The following is a 13,311-nucleotide window of genomic DNA, read 5'->3' on the forward strand; positions in this document are numbered from 1 at the left end:
CCTTGATGACACAATGATTTAGGACTTATGACATTCAGAACAGTAAGAAAATAAGTCTGTTGTTTTAAAGCCACTACACTAGGTTTGTGGTTATTTGTTAATAGCAGCAATAGGAAATTAATACAGTGTAGCCTACGTTTGGGCAGTAAATAGCATCTATGGCTATTTGTCCATGTCTTTTTTTTTTTTTAGCCACAAACCATTCTTGATATTAATTTATATCAACAGAAACACTTCCAAAGATTGAGCAGCAATAGTAGTGACACCCCTTACATTTTGTTAGATTATATTCATTTTAGCATATATTTATATGACAAAGGCTATGCTTGCTGAACATCAGCAATGAAACCATAACAAGTCAAAAGTTTTTTATTTTTTTTTTGGTTTTTGAAGAAATACATAACTCATAGTTTAAATCACATCAAATCAAACCTATGAAATGTTTCAATAGGTCAAATGAAATGTTATGATAATAGTGTGAGGAGTATCTTACACTGTATTGACATGTCTTCAAACCACACTACGCTTTACACATTAGAATCAACTGGGGGATTCCACTGCCTGACCCTAACCTGATTCTGATTTCATTCGTTTGGAGTAGGACCCAAATATTAATATTTGTTAAAAGCCCTTCAGGTGATTCTAAAACACAACCAGAGCTGGGAACCAGCAATACAGATATCTTTTTCCTTCCTAAAATACTATATTCTATAACCTTTAATTAGTAACAAATTAGGGAAGTAGAATGTTCACAGGCATTTAACAATATAAGAAGGCAACAAATACACTACATAGGACGGTGCCATTCTTCCTTCAAAGATGATGATAATGGCAGGTGTATTGATCAAGCCATACAAGGTTGCCTAATTTCTCTAACCCCGTTGGGTATTTGTGTGCCAACCATTATGATATGCATCTATTTCAAAACCATATACTTGTATATATTTTTCTAACAATATTTTCTATAACTTAAACCGACTGAAGTTTTACTGCACAATGGCAATTCTGTAATTGTTACAGTCAACTTTTTTTTTTCTCAAGAAAAACTGATAGCTGCAAATTCTACAGTAAGTATTTAAGAAAAGCTCTCCTTCCTAAACTGGTGATGTAGCTTATGGGAATTATGCGAACACATGATATCTCATAAAAATAAAAAAACAGATTATTTCTAAAGTATAATTTCCTGGAAAATATAAAAACTCTATGTGACTTAGGAATGCCAGGGTGTTTCAGTCGGTTGAACATCCAACTGTTGACTTTGGCTCAGATCATGATCTCACAGTTCATGGGATCAAGCCCTGCATTGGGCTCTAACAGCTTAGAGCCTGCTAGGGATTCTCTCTCTCCCTCTCTCTATTTGCCCCTCCTGTATATGCATGCTCTATCTCAAAATAAGTGAACATTTAAAAATTTAAAAAGCTCTAAGTGACTTAGAAGGCTGTACCTATGTCTACAAACTGCCATACTGTCTTATTTCCATTGTGTAGAAAATTTATGATATTAACTTAAAGCCTCTGATAATGTTTCTACAGTGTTTTGATCTTCACTATAGTCAAGATACAGAAATTCTAATTAATTCTAATACTATGGAAAGTTGAAAAAAACAAATGAGATTATTGAACAAGTTTTATTGGTTGAGGCATATGGGAACTATTTTTAAGAGAACACTACATTTAAACTTAATACTAACTTTTTCTTAGAAGAGAAAAAATAGCAAATCCTAATTACAGACCTTTAACAACATACTTTCCAAATGAATTTAAAATGTGAATATCCATTAAGATGTTCTAGTAAAATATTAGAATCTGTCCTATCATTCATTAGTTACCATCACAATCACTTTTAGAGTGGAAGAATATACATATGATTCTAAACAATTCGAATTACTGAATTTTATTACTCTCTATGTGGCTTATGTACCAAATCTCTAGCTTTAAGATATAAACAAAACACATGCGGTACCAAAAGCACCAAAATAATAAAAAACACAAACTTAATGACAATTTTCACTGGTAAAATCCAAATTTTACTGTCAGAGTGTATTTTGTTTTTCAAAATGACATTCCCTTCGAAAAGAAAGGAACCCTTTTCAGAATTAAAGTATAAATTATTAAATGAATGCAAAGATGTGCAACTTGGTATTCCACAACCTGTGTGTTAATTATATTTCTCCATATATACAACAGCTTTTAAAACACTTTTATATTTCAAAATACTTAGAAATACAAATGTTAAATATTGACAAAGAAAAAAAAGCACTGACTATATATTTTAACAATATAAATTGTTTCTCAAATAATTATATTTACAGTAAATAATTTATGCAGATTTTTTAACTCTTCCATATACAATTCATATACATACGCAATGCAATAAATACCTAATGAACAACAGAACTAGTGTAATTTTGATTACCAATATTTATTTCTCAATCTATAAACCTAATGTTCAATTGCTATAAAGAATAGTAAACATTTGCCACTTAACAGTGAGTAAAAACATACATAATTTATACTCTGAATTTGTTTCATAAAATGTCTCTTGGCATCTGGCTGAAATACATTATTTCAAATTCTATAATTGGCCAACTACTTGCTGTTAGGCAATCATAAAAGGGGTAACAGGAAAAATATTTTTTCTCGGTAAAATTTTGTCAACTATTGTATACTCGACATTTTAATTAGCATTATTTTTTTAAGTTTACAACTTTAAAAATATTATGAAATACAGAGAGGTTCATTAAAAATTTTTGAGGTGGGGAGGGTAGAGTGGGGTTGTTGGTAAACGAGCCACAGTAAAATTCCTTGCTCAGACAGAAATGATTTAAGAATTACAAAAGTATAGATTGTCATTATGGTTTGTAAACATCATTTCAACTATATCATAATAAAGATATTGAGAACATCAATATTGAGAACAAAGCCCTCTGTAACAAACTGCTAAATAAATTAAGTATGTCATAAATTATCCCAGGGAAAACGCCAGTGTTAACTTGACCAAAATAATTTGGGGGGATTGGACTTTAGAGAGCATCAACTCCAATCCTCCCATTTTAAGAAGAGAAAACAGACACTCAAAAAATTATTGCTTTCAAAGCTAGGTCGTTATTAGCGAAGCATCAATCCTTGCTCCCCAATTTCCACTTCAAGACCATGCGGAGCCTCACAATTTGTAATCACTTTGAACTCACCCAAAGTTTAATTGTGACTTGTGCCAAGCTTTTATTGCTCTTACCCTATTGGGTTTCTCCTACCTACACTCTGTCCCTCCATTTTCAACATGTTGCTCAACCTCAAGCCAACAAATCCACCTTTACCTTCATTAAGTGCACGCTCAGTGACTGCCCTCATGACATTTCAGTCAACAGGGTATGAAAAACTGCCTTTAGGTTCATTTACGCTGTCTTCAGAAATGTCCAAAGGCAGGCTTTACCATTTGTATTTCAAGCAACAGAAAATCCTAAATCACAGGAGCTGGCTCAACTTTTACAGAATGAGGACGTTATTATATCAAGCTTCAAGAGCTTTACATTCAGAGCACCAGTCTAAAGAATGATCTCCACCATTTTGTTCTGTTGTCAACAGTATTCATTTCATCTTGAGTTTACTTTTTTGATATTAATGTAAAAAATGGAGATTTCTCTATTTATACGTAATGGAGGAGAGAATGGTTTCCCAAAGACTTCTCTTAAGAGTGTGAAAAAAAAATTCCCAGCAGCCTCCAGAAAACTTCTGTTTGCATCTCAATGGCCAGAGTTCACTTATGTCCTGAAGCAATAATCAGCAAAGCATATGAGATTATCTTTAGACTAACCAGGATATCTCTGAGACAAAAAATGAGTTGGTTTTCTCTCAGACACATGACATAATGCAACCAGAATAGATACTGAACAATATTTAGGTTCCGTGGAAAAAGAAGAGAATCATGGTTGCGGAGTATTCAGCCATCAGTGTTAACTACTCTTTTAGCTATAAAATATCCACACACCCCTCACTACCTTATTTTCAAAGCTGCCCAGCTCTACCTATTTCTATACCTTCCCTAAAGGACTAGAACCAAAGTCTCAACTGATCACTGCATCAAGCTCCAAGACCAGGATCTTCAGGTAAGAGCCATTATCTTCAGTAGGTCCAAACTGCTTAGTGAACTCATCATTTAGGATGAAGTATCTACTCTCTCACTTTTACACACCAATCAACAGTGGAATTAAAAAAAGAAAAAAAGAAAAGAAAAAACAGTGGCAACCCTAAAATGTCAGAAAGGGGGCCAATAAAAAACAACTCCGAGTAATCACTGCTCTATAGCATCCTCATAGCCTACATTCTCCGACAGAGAAAGTCCATATTTCCAGGTCTGAGAAGGGAATATGCTCCTGGATAGCCTATGTTTCTGCCTTCTGAAAAGCTTACCCTCATCCATTTTCCCCCATGGCCACAATGAGCAAAGTCTTATGGAGAATGTCTTTTCAGGGGGCTGTATACTTACTTACTAGCACATCTCCTCGGAGGACTGGGGACCCTAGGTATGAACTTGCTTTATGATTGAACAGCACCAAGCACTTATCAGGCCTGGGATTTCTCTGGCTACAGATTTCTCATTTAAAAATGAAGCTCCTAGTGTACCTGTATCTGATTAAACCTGTGGATTTCTAACTACAATCAATGAGTTTCTTTAGCCCTAATCCAGAAGTCTGGAAACTCTGTTCTTCCACTGGCACCGGGCTCTATTTGACAGTCCTATTTAAGAGTTTCTACCATGACATTCTTAACTAAAAAAAATGGCCTCATATTGTTTGTCATGTATAATCCTGTCTGTGGTGGAACAGAAAATAATGTGGTGGAACAAGAAAAATCTCTTGTAACAAGCAAGAGAAATAGGTTTGCCTTTATTCCAAACTTCTCTCCTGCTAAGTCTCCAACATCATAACTACTGCCAGCACTTTAGCCTAAGGCACAGAATTCAAATGTTCTAATCCCAAAAGATTCAAATTTAAAAATTCTCTTTCAACTTAATTTTTTAATGTTTATTTATTATTTTTGAGAGAGACAGAGAAAGAACACAAACAGGGGAGAGGCAGAGAGAGAGACAAAGAATCTGAAGCAGGCTCCAGGCTCTGCGTTGTCAGCACAGAGTCGAACATGGGGCTCAAACCCACAAACCGCGAGATCATGACCTGAGCTAAAGTCAGACTCCCAACCAGCTGAGGCACCCATGCGCCCTTCTCCTTCAAACTAATTTTGAAGTCACATGCAGAAAGTTATTGCCTGACTCAAGTCATGTTTTTTCTTTCTATTTTCAGATAGGCTACCTTTACCCTATATTTATTTCTTTATTTTGGATTACAAAAATACCCAATGTGATCTAGTATTTTTAATTTTTCCTACCATTTCCTAGAATTTTGCAGCATCTTTAGGCACACAGTCAACGTTCTACTCCCTCGATCCTCCATTTGTTCAAGTACATTTTAGAATTTTTGACTGGCAGTGCCCAGCTCCATAAACCAAATACTATACCACCCCCCCATCTGCCACAAAAATTATTTGCTGCAAAGAACAAATATTCTTTATCCAAATCAGATTATACAAGAAAGCTATTAGGTCACCTAAAAGAAATTAAATGTAAAACATTCTGAAGAGTTGGTTCATATTGCAACCATGGGTGGTTGCTGGTTCATTTGTTTCATGTGACTATGTCATCAAGGTCCAATGTTCTCTCTCTCTGCTTTGAGACCTTTAATGTTGGCTCTATTGACAGACTGCTATCAAGATGACTATAATGGTTTTAGAAACCACATCTTGACACAATGGTGTATAGAGCAAGAAGGAAGACCTTCATTCTATGTCATTCTTTCTTGTGATCAAGGAAAACTTTCCCGTAAGTCTGTAGTAGAATTCTCTTTATGTCTCAATGCCTAGGATTAGTTTCAATGTCCATTGGTAGGCTAATTATCAGCACGGAAAACAGGATTGCCATGATTAGATTAGACTAACAACTTAGAATATATTTGATGTAGAGAGCAAACCACCATGACCATAACAAATACTTTGCTCACTATTCAATTTTAGACCTAATGAACATTAGGAGAACAATTGTGAAGTAAAAGTCCTTAAATAGCAGGGCTTATCTGCAAAATAAACATGATTTGCCTCGATCAGTAGTCTTTTCAATAGAATCTCCCAAGCATCCCTAAGAAGTATGAATTGGAGTAATATAATAAACAATTACAGTGATGGTTTACTGCTGTTACTTAGTACTGGATATTCCTCTTCTTGTAGTACAAAGCCATGGGAGGCTCCAAGAACACAGGGGACTTGACAACAAATAGACTTCAGCCTAAATTTCAACTCTTGCAGTTACTTACTGTTTGATCTAGGACAAGCTGCTGCAATTCCCTGAGGCTCAGTTTCCTCACCAGTTAAATAAGGATACTAACACTAACTCATGTCACAGGTCTATTTAGAGTCTCAAGCAAAATAATGTGCATAAAGCATCTGCACAGTACCTTGTATATACAAGATAATGTACTTTTACTTGTTTTCCTTTCCTAAACATGACTTATTCTCATGAATTCCTTCATTTTAAATCAATCCCTTTCACCCAGCATAATTACCCACATATATTAAGTTATTCAATAAGATACTAGGTTATTCTATTAGGAGGGTAGGTCCCAATCATTACTGAATTATTTAGAAATTCATTACTAATATTGTTGTTTACAGCATCTTACTGTCTTACTGAAGTGTACTTCTTCATCAAAAAAGTACTATTATATAAAGATATATATATATGTAGCTAAAAATATGCACAATTTTTCTATCAGTATAGTAAGCCAAACGGTAGAAAGCCAAAAAAAAATCTAAAATTATCAATCTAGTCAGTAAAAAATATTATAAAAACCCTATTATGTAGTTCCCCAGTTTTGCAAAAATTAGTAGTGACTAATGCACAAATCCACATTACATAATATCAACACTTGATTATTAAAGCAACTCAAGCAACAGAAAAAAAATAAACTCAAGTTTTCCTAAATGCTTATAGTGGTTTGCCACCCAGTACCAAACATTACCTGTTTTTCCAGTGAAATATTATATATGGCTCATGAAAGCAATGTACAGTATTGCAACTTAGCAGGTAACACATCAAATCTACACTCTTGTAGTTTCATCTCATATTCATCTCATATTTAATTTGTAGAACAATTTTTCTTTTCTCTTAACATTTTCTTGATATCCCACCTACTTAATAAGTATCAAATTTGACAAAAAATTAAAGAGCCTCCTAAGAACTAAAAACATAATATGAATACAACCACCATATTGGTTTTAGTAGAAAGTCAGAAGATTTTGTCTAGAAAATATTTTTTTGATGGCTTCTCAATGGCGGAGATACTCTGGCAGATAAAATTAAAATATGCATGCTAGTTATTATAGATTTTCAGTAAAACAAATATAGTTTCAAGTAACATTAACTAAACCCAAAGATCATACTACAGTAACAGTAGTAATTTTATTTACCTTTTCCTCAATGCTTAGGTGGGTTAAGTGTTTTTTTTTTTAACTTAAAAAAAATTACCTATTCCTTTATTTGAGATGGCTGAGTTTGTATAGCTAGAATCTTATCTTTCCATACAACTCTGATTGTTGACTACTTTACATAATACTTCCCATGTGTCTCATATTTCTAACTAGCAATGTTTAATAAATCCATCATCTACCAGTGAGGTTATATATCATTTTACTGAACCATTTCTGTGGAGTCTTTCACATGATTTCTAACATTTGGGACATTTTTGTACATATAATTTCCTACACTTGTGATAACTAAAATAGGATAGATTGTCAAAAGGAAAGTAACTGCGTATAGATTACATAGTCAGTTTGAGACTGATACTTAATTCCAAAGCTCATTTTACTACCTCACACATTCTCTCTTAGAGTTGCCTAATTGTGGCATAACAAAGGAAGTGTCAGTAGAAATATAAAGCTCAGTGCTTTTGTGTGTGGCCCCTCCTGATAGGAATATGTAAAGCTTACACTCTAAATGATAATTTATTTAGTTTGGTCTCAAGGTCAGTTGACGATTAGGAGAGTAACACTAATTGTGATATGAGAATGATTCAAAACACTTATTTTATATTCCACTGGGGGTTGAAAAATCAGACAAAAATAAATCCTTCAGGTGACAAGTTATATACGAAATACCATTAATGGCTACTGGCACAGCTCCAAGGCATTGGAAAAGTGCACAAGCACAAGAAAGGGCAGTCACAAGAACGAGCTAGTTGTGGAAGCAGTAAGAAGGCGTCTGTGAAAGAATGCACATATTATTTACTTTAAGAATTCCACTCCTAAGAATACACTATTTCTCTTTCACAAAAATAAACACACATGAGCATGATAGCACATGCTCATATGCCTTAATCCTCTCTACAGAATCAATAGGCCATGAAATAGCTTATAGCAGTGAACACAAATGATAGACTCAAATACATTAGCATGGGAAGTCCTGCAGGATGTAAAACTCCACATGTACACATACATAAATATAGACAGACTCGATAATGCATAGGAATTTATCCCGGTACACACCCACTAAAATGTTATCTGCCGTTTTCTTTGGAATGGGAGTGGTGGGATTAAAATGAATTTATTGTTTGATGTATGGTGTGTTTATTATTTTTCGGCAAATATGTTAAAAATGATAGCTTACTAAGTCAAATAAAAGTGGTAATAACTATCAAAAAAGTCTTAGCCTTAGGATATCATTCAATACAATCGATGTTTCCTCAAACATTTTGAGCCCTGGTTTTCTAATAATAATAAAAACAAGAACAAAATGTGCTCCTGAGGTTCCTATATACACTTGGAGGACATTTTTGGACACAGAGGAACTGTCACTCAAGTAACAGACTCAAAGAAGGGCAATACCAAAGATACGGTGCCATTACCAAGGGATGCAATGTATTCAGCAATATTAGTTAACTTAGATGGTAAGTATGCTGAGAGTACTCATCAGAAAAGACCGACGAAAGATTTTTAATATTCTAATCTTAGTCTAAAATTTTATAACTGTTTTTCATGTCCAAAAAGTTGCAAATATTTAAGCGCAAGAAAGCTCCTCTTTTTGTAATTTCCACTTTGCAGAAAAGGTTTGTGAGATGTAATTTAGAGGGGATGCTATAATCAATCAATAAAAAGAGAATCTTTCCCCTTTCAATTTTATAATGCCAAAGTTAAAAACAAAATATCAAATAATCATAGCATATATCATCGAATAATATTCAGACTTACAGACTAAACCATGAAAATAAGATTTTCTTTCCCTAGGATTACCTTCTTGGTGCCTAGCTCATTACTTTAGGCCCATCAAGTGTATGTACCATGTAGTTTCCTTTGTGTTCCATTCATATGTGTCTAATTAGTCACGACAGAGTAAAAACACACACCCTGCCTCTACACAAATTTTTAGGGGATTTTCTGTTCCTAAAACTTGAACCTCATGTTAATATTTCTGGATTATGGCCCAATAAGCCCATATGTAACTTTTTGTTTCATTAAGACAGAAAGACATTTTATTAGCATTTTAATAGTCCATGCCTGCACAAGGAATGTAACAAAAAAAGCCCTACACATATAAAATGAGGCATTTTCCTGAATTCTTTTCAATTCTAGCTTCTGCTTATCATTTTTAAAAAATATTCTGCTTCATTTTTCTGTGAACCTTATAAGATCCAGAGAAACTCATTCAACAATAAGCAAGATTCTTCAGTTTTCAATACAATTATAGATGCCACCAACAAAATACAGATACATAAAACATCAGAAAAACACTAAAGCCTCCATATAAAGAGAAATATGACTACAACTTAATAGACACAATTCAGCAGTCTGGAGGGGACATATGGGATGAATAGGAATTAATTCTTTAGAAATGGGGAGGTGGCAGAGGTGCCTGGGTGACTTAGTCGATTAAGCATCCGACTTCAGCTCAGGTCATGATCTTGCGGTCCACGGGTTCAAGCCCTGTGTCAGGCTCTGTGCTGACAGCTCAGAGCCTGGAGCCTGCTTTGAATTCTGGGTCTCCCTCTCTCTCTGCTCCTCCCCAACTCATGCTCTGTCGTTCCCTGTCTCTCAAAAATGAATAAATATTTAAAAAAAATTGTTTTTAGAGTGGGGAGGTGACGATTAAGATACATGAGCTGGGTAAGGGGATGGAGAGAAGAATCTTCGTAGAAGCATAGGTAGGGATAGAGACAGCCTGGGGATCATATAGGTGAAACATTTATAGTGGACACTAACAAACAATTTTTAGAAGTTGGCAAATGCAAACGCACAGGTTTAGAATTTCGGGCTGCACTGTTATCTAGTTCATGGTCTTAGATAAATGAGGATCTACCTCAAAGCTGGGACAAGATGGAAGGAATTAGATGAAGTCATTATTTCAATCCCTCAGTAATTTTGTTTTGTACTATTTCACAACCAGGACGAGAACAAACGATGACGTGGTGACGTAAAGAGATGACAATAAGAGGGAGTGGTGTACTATAAATGCTCATCTATTAAAGGGCACATTCAGTGATAGAAATACCAGTAAGATTTCAAAGCCATATTCACAGACTGAAACATTATTTTGCATATATACATGCACACATATGTATACACATATATGCCCAAATGGAACATACAGTATTGTAGTTATTAATATTACAGGCTTAGATATCAGACTAACTTGTAATTCTATTCCATCTGCCCCTATTAGTTGCATAACCTTGGGCAAGATACAGAACCTTCCTGAGCTTCAGGGAGTTTCCATACCTATGGGATAATTCCCCTAGTAGGGTCATTGTAAGCATAACATTAGATAATGAACTTACAAGCTAAATTCAGTGTCAGACCATAGTAGTCCCTCAGTAAATAATAATACAATTCTTTATCATCATCTACCCAGTTTCTCAACAACAGTATAATCTTTACTATTTACTTTTATACACATTTCTTCCAAAATCAAAGATAATCTGAAGATTGTAGGGGCACCCGATTTCAGCTCAGGTCACGATGTCATGAGCTCAAGCCCCGTATCGGTAACTGTGCTAACTGCTCAGAGCCTAGAACCTGCTTTGGACTCTGTGTCTCCCTCTCTTTCTCTGACCCTCCCCTGCTCATGCTATGTCTCTCAAAAATAAATGTTTAAAAAAAAAATTAAAAAAAAAGACAACCTGAAGATTGTAACTCTATCATTTTCCCAATCTTAATGATTTATAAATAAGCAACCAATATACAGCACATCTTTTAGCTCCTTTACAAGTCCCTTAACAAGGTCCACTATACAAAAGACCATTATTTCACCTTCTCTAATCAGAATGAAAAAAGAAAAACAAAAGAAAAAAAAAAGACAATTGAAATGCAGACTAAATGACTGATTCCCAGGCATACATTTAGCAAGTTGTAATATCATTCACCATCTCCTGGCCCTTGATGGATAGCCACACATCAATAATCTCATGTAGATTTCACTTATGGCGATTTCTTCTCTTTGCCTAACGTAGGCATCAGTACAAGAGCCCATCCCAGCAGTGCATTGCTGAGCCTATCTCACTAGTCTCACTAATAACTGGTGTATTAACAATGCAAGAGATTTCCTAATGGTGAATAAAACCGCTGTAAATGTAGAAACCTGAGGACTCACAGAACTGCATCAGGCATAGGAGATCCATTTTTGTTGTGGATCATTGAATATTCACAGTGATTAAAAAAAAAAAAAAGTACACAAGAAAGCTCAGAATGTACAATGATTTGTACCCAGACAACAACTGTCTGGAAAACTGTGGCTGCATATTTACCATCTGGCAAGTGGGAAGCATTAGCAATCGAGCATCTAGATGTATAAGCAAGAACCACCACATACCCACATGCATGGAAAATCTGAATCAGCAGCAAAGCCAGAAGCATACATCCTGCCAAAGAATGAATATCCATAGTGTTGCCAGTACCACACAGGTTGAATTAAACACAAATGCAAACAAGTGTTACAATTTCGTATTGATATTCTGCCTGACAGCAACATCAAAGACCAAAATATAGAATAATATAGGGTAATTCATCAAGAGTGGATATGCAGTCAGTGTGAAGAAATGAATCAGAGTAGTAATCACAAAGGAATGGCCCTTCTGAGTGGGAAGGCATACTGGAGAGGAATAAAATACAGAACACATGGAATATCCCAAGAAAAAGTAAGCAAGGTAAACTGCAATCTTTGGAAATCCTTTACAGAGATATTGCTTGAGCCGGTCAAATCTGAATATGTTGATTTCCAGCTTTCTCAATTCTCTTAAGAAGTAATTATTGCTACTTTAAAACCTTCAATGTTAAGTATCAGTGGAGGGAATTTTACTGATTATCAATATATATTTCCAAATATCTCATACAATAATTATTTGGCTCACCACTAAGATCAAATTAAAGTTCAAACTCTGAAAACTAGACTTTCAAACAGGAGGCCAAAATGAAAGTTCATCCAAACATCAAAATGTCAAATTATCCTGCAGACACATAAACTAGACATGTATCTGCTAGCATGTACATACACCCTCAAAAGGGTCTGTTTTAACTGTTGCTAATGTTTCCCTTCAAGTATCCCAGGCAGGGCTAAGCTAGAAAGCTATTTTTAATTGCTAACTTTTAATAGAGGATACCTGTGCCTTGGAAATACTGCCTCAAATAATGGATACTGCAGAGAAATTAGGATTTGAAGTCCTTTTAAGCATGAGGAACAGAGATTTAAGTACAGTGAAGTCTGCGTCACTATGTTATGCATCAAGAAACTATAATTAAACTGTAAGCATTCCTCAATAGATTTATTCCATTTGACTTCCTCTGGATAACTCAAAATGAAAAGATATTTTCCAAAAAACACAGGTCTAATCACGTTCTTCCTCCAGTTGAAAATTTCAAAGGCCTTCCTTGTCTTTAGAAATAGCAAATCTTTGGTGTGGCTTTCAGAGCCAATTCAATCTGGCAAACTCATAGCATAGAGCAAAGGTTTTCAAACATTTTCAAGAAGGAGGACTCTTTTCAACTTCACAATTGCTCAAAGATAATGTACCACCCAGCATGACCATAATGGAACTTTTGGTATTTATCAGTTGAATAAAAAATGCATAATTATGAGTTGAGTAATGTCTATATTGTCTTTTTATCAAGAACACATATGGAGCACCTGGATGACTCAGTTGGTTTAGCATATGACTCTTGATTTCAACTCATGTCATGATCTCATGATTCGTGGGTCCGTACCCCACAAAGGGCTTTGTGC

The 13,311-nt window shown here is 34.9% G+C and overlaps 1 protein-coding gene across 1 annotated transcript in view; it reads right to left on the bottom strand.

The window, feature by feature from the left end:
- CRPPA (CDP-L-ribitol pyrophosphorylase A) overlaps positions 1-13,311 on the bottom strand; it is a 322,296-nt gene that overhangs the window by 84,694 nt on the left and 224,291 nt on the right. The gene's annotated exons all lie outside the window — the stretch shown is intronic.

The sequence above is a fragment of the Lynx canadensis genome, chromosome A2, assembly GCF_007474595.2.
Source record: "Lynx canadensis isolate LIC74 chromosome A2, mLynCan4.pri.v2, whole genome shotgun sequence".
Classification (NCBI taxonomy): Eukaryota; Metazoa; Chordata; class Mammalia; order Carnivora; family Felidae; genus Lynx; species Lynx canadensis.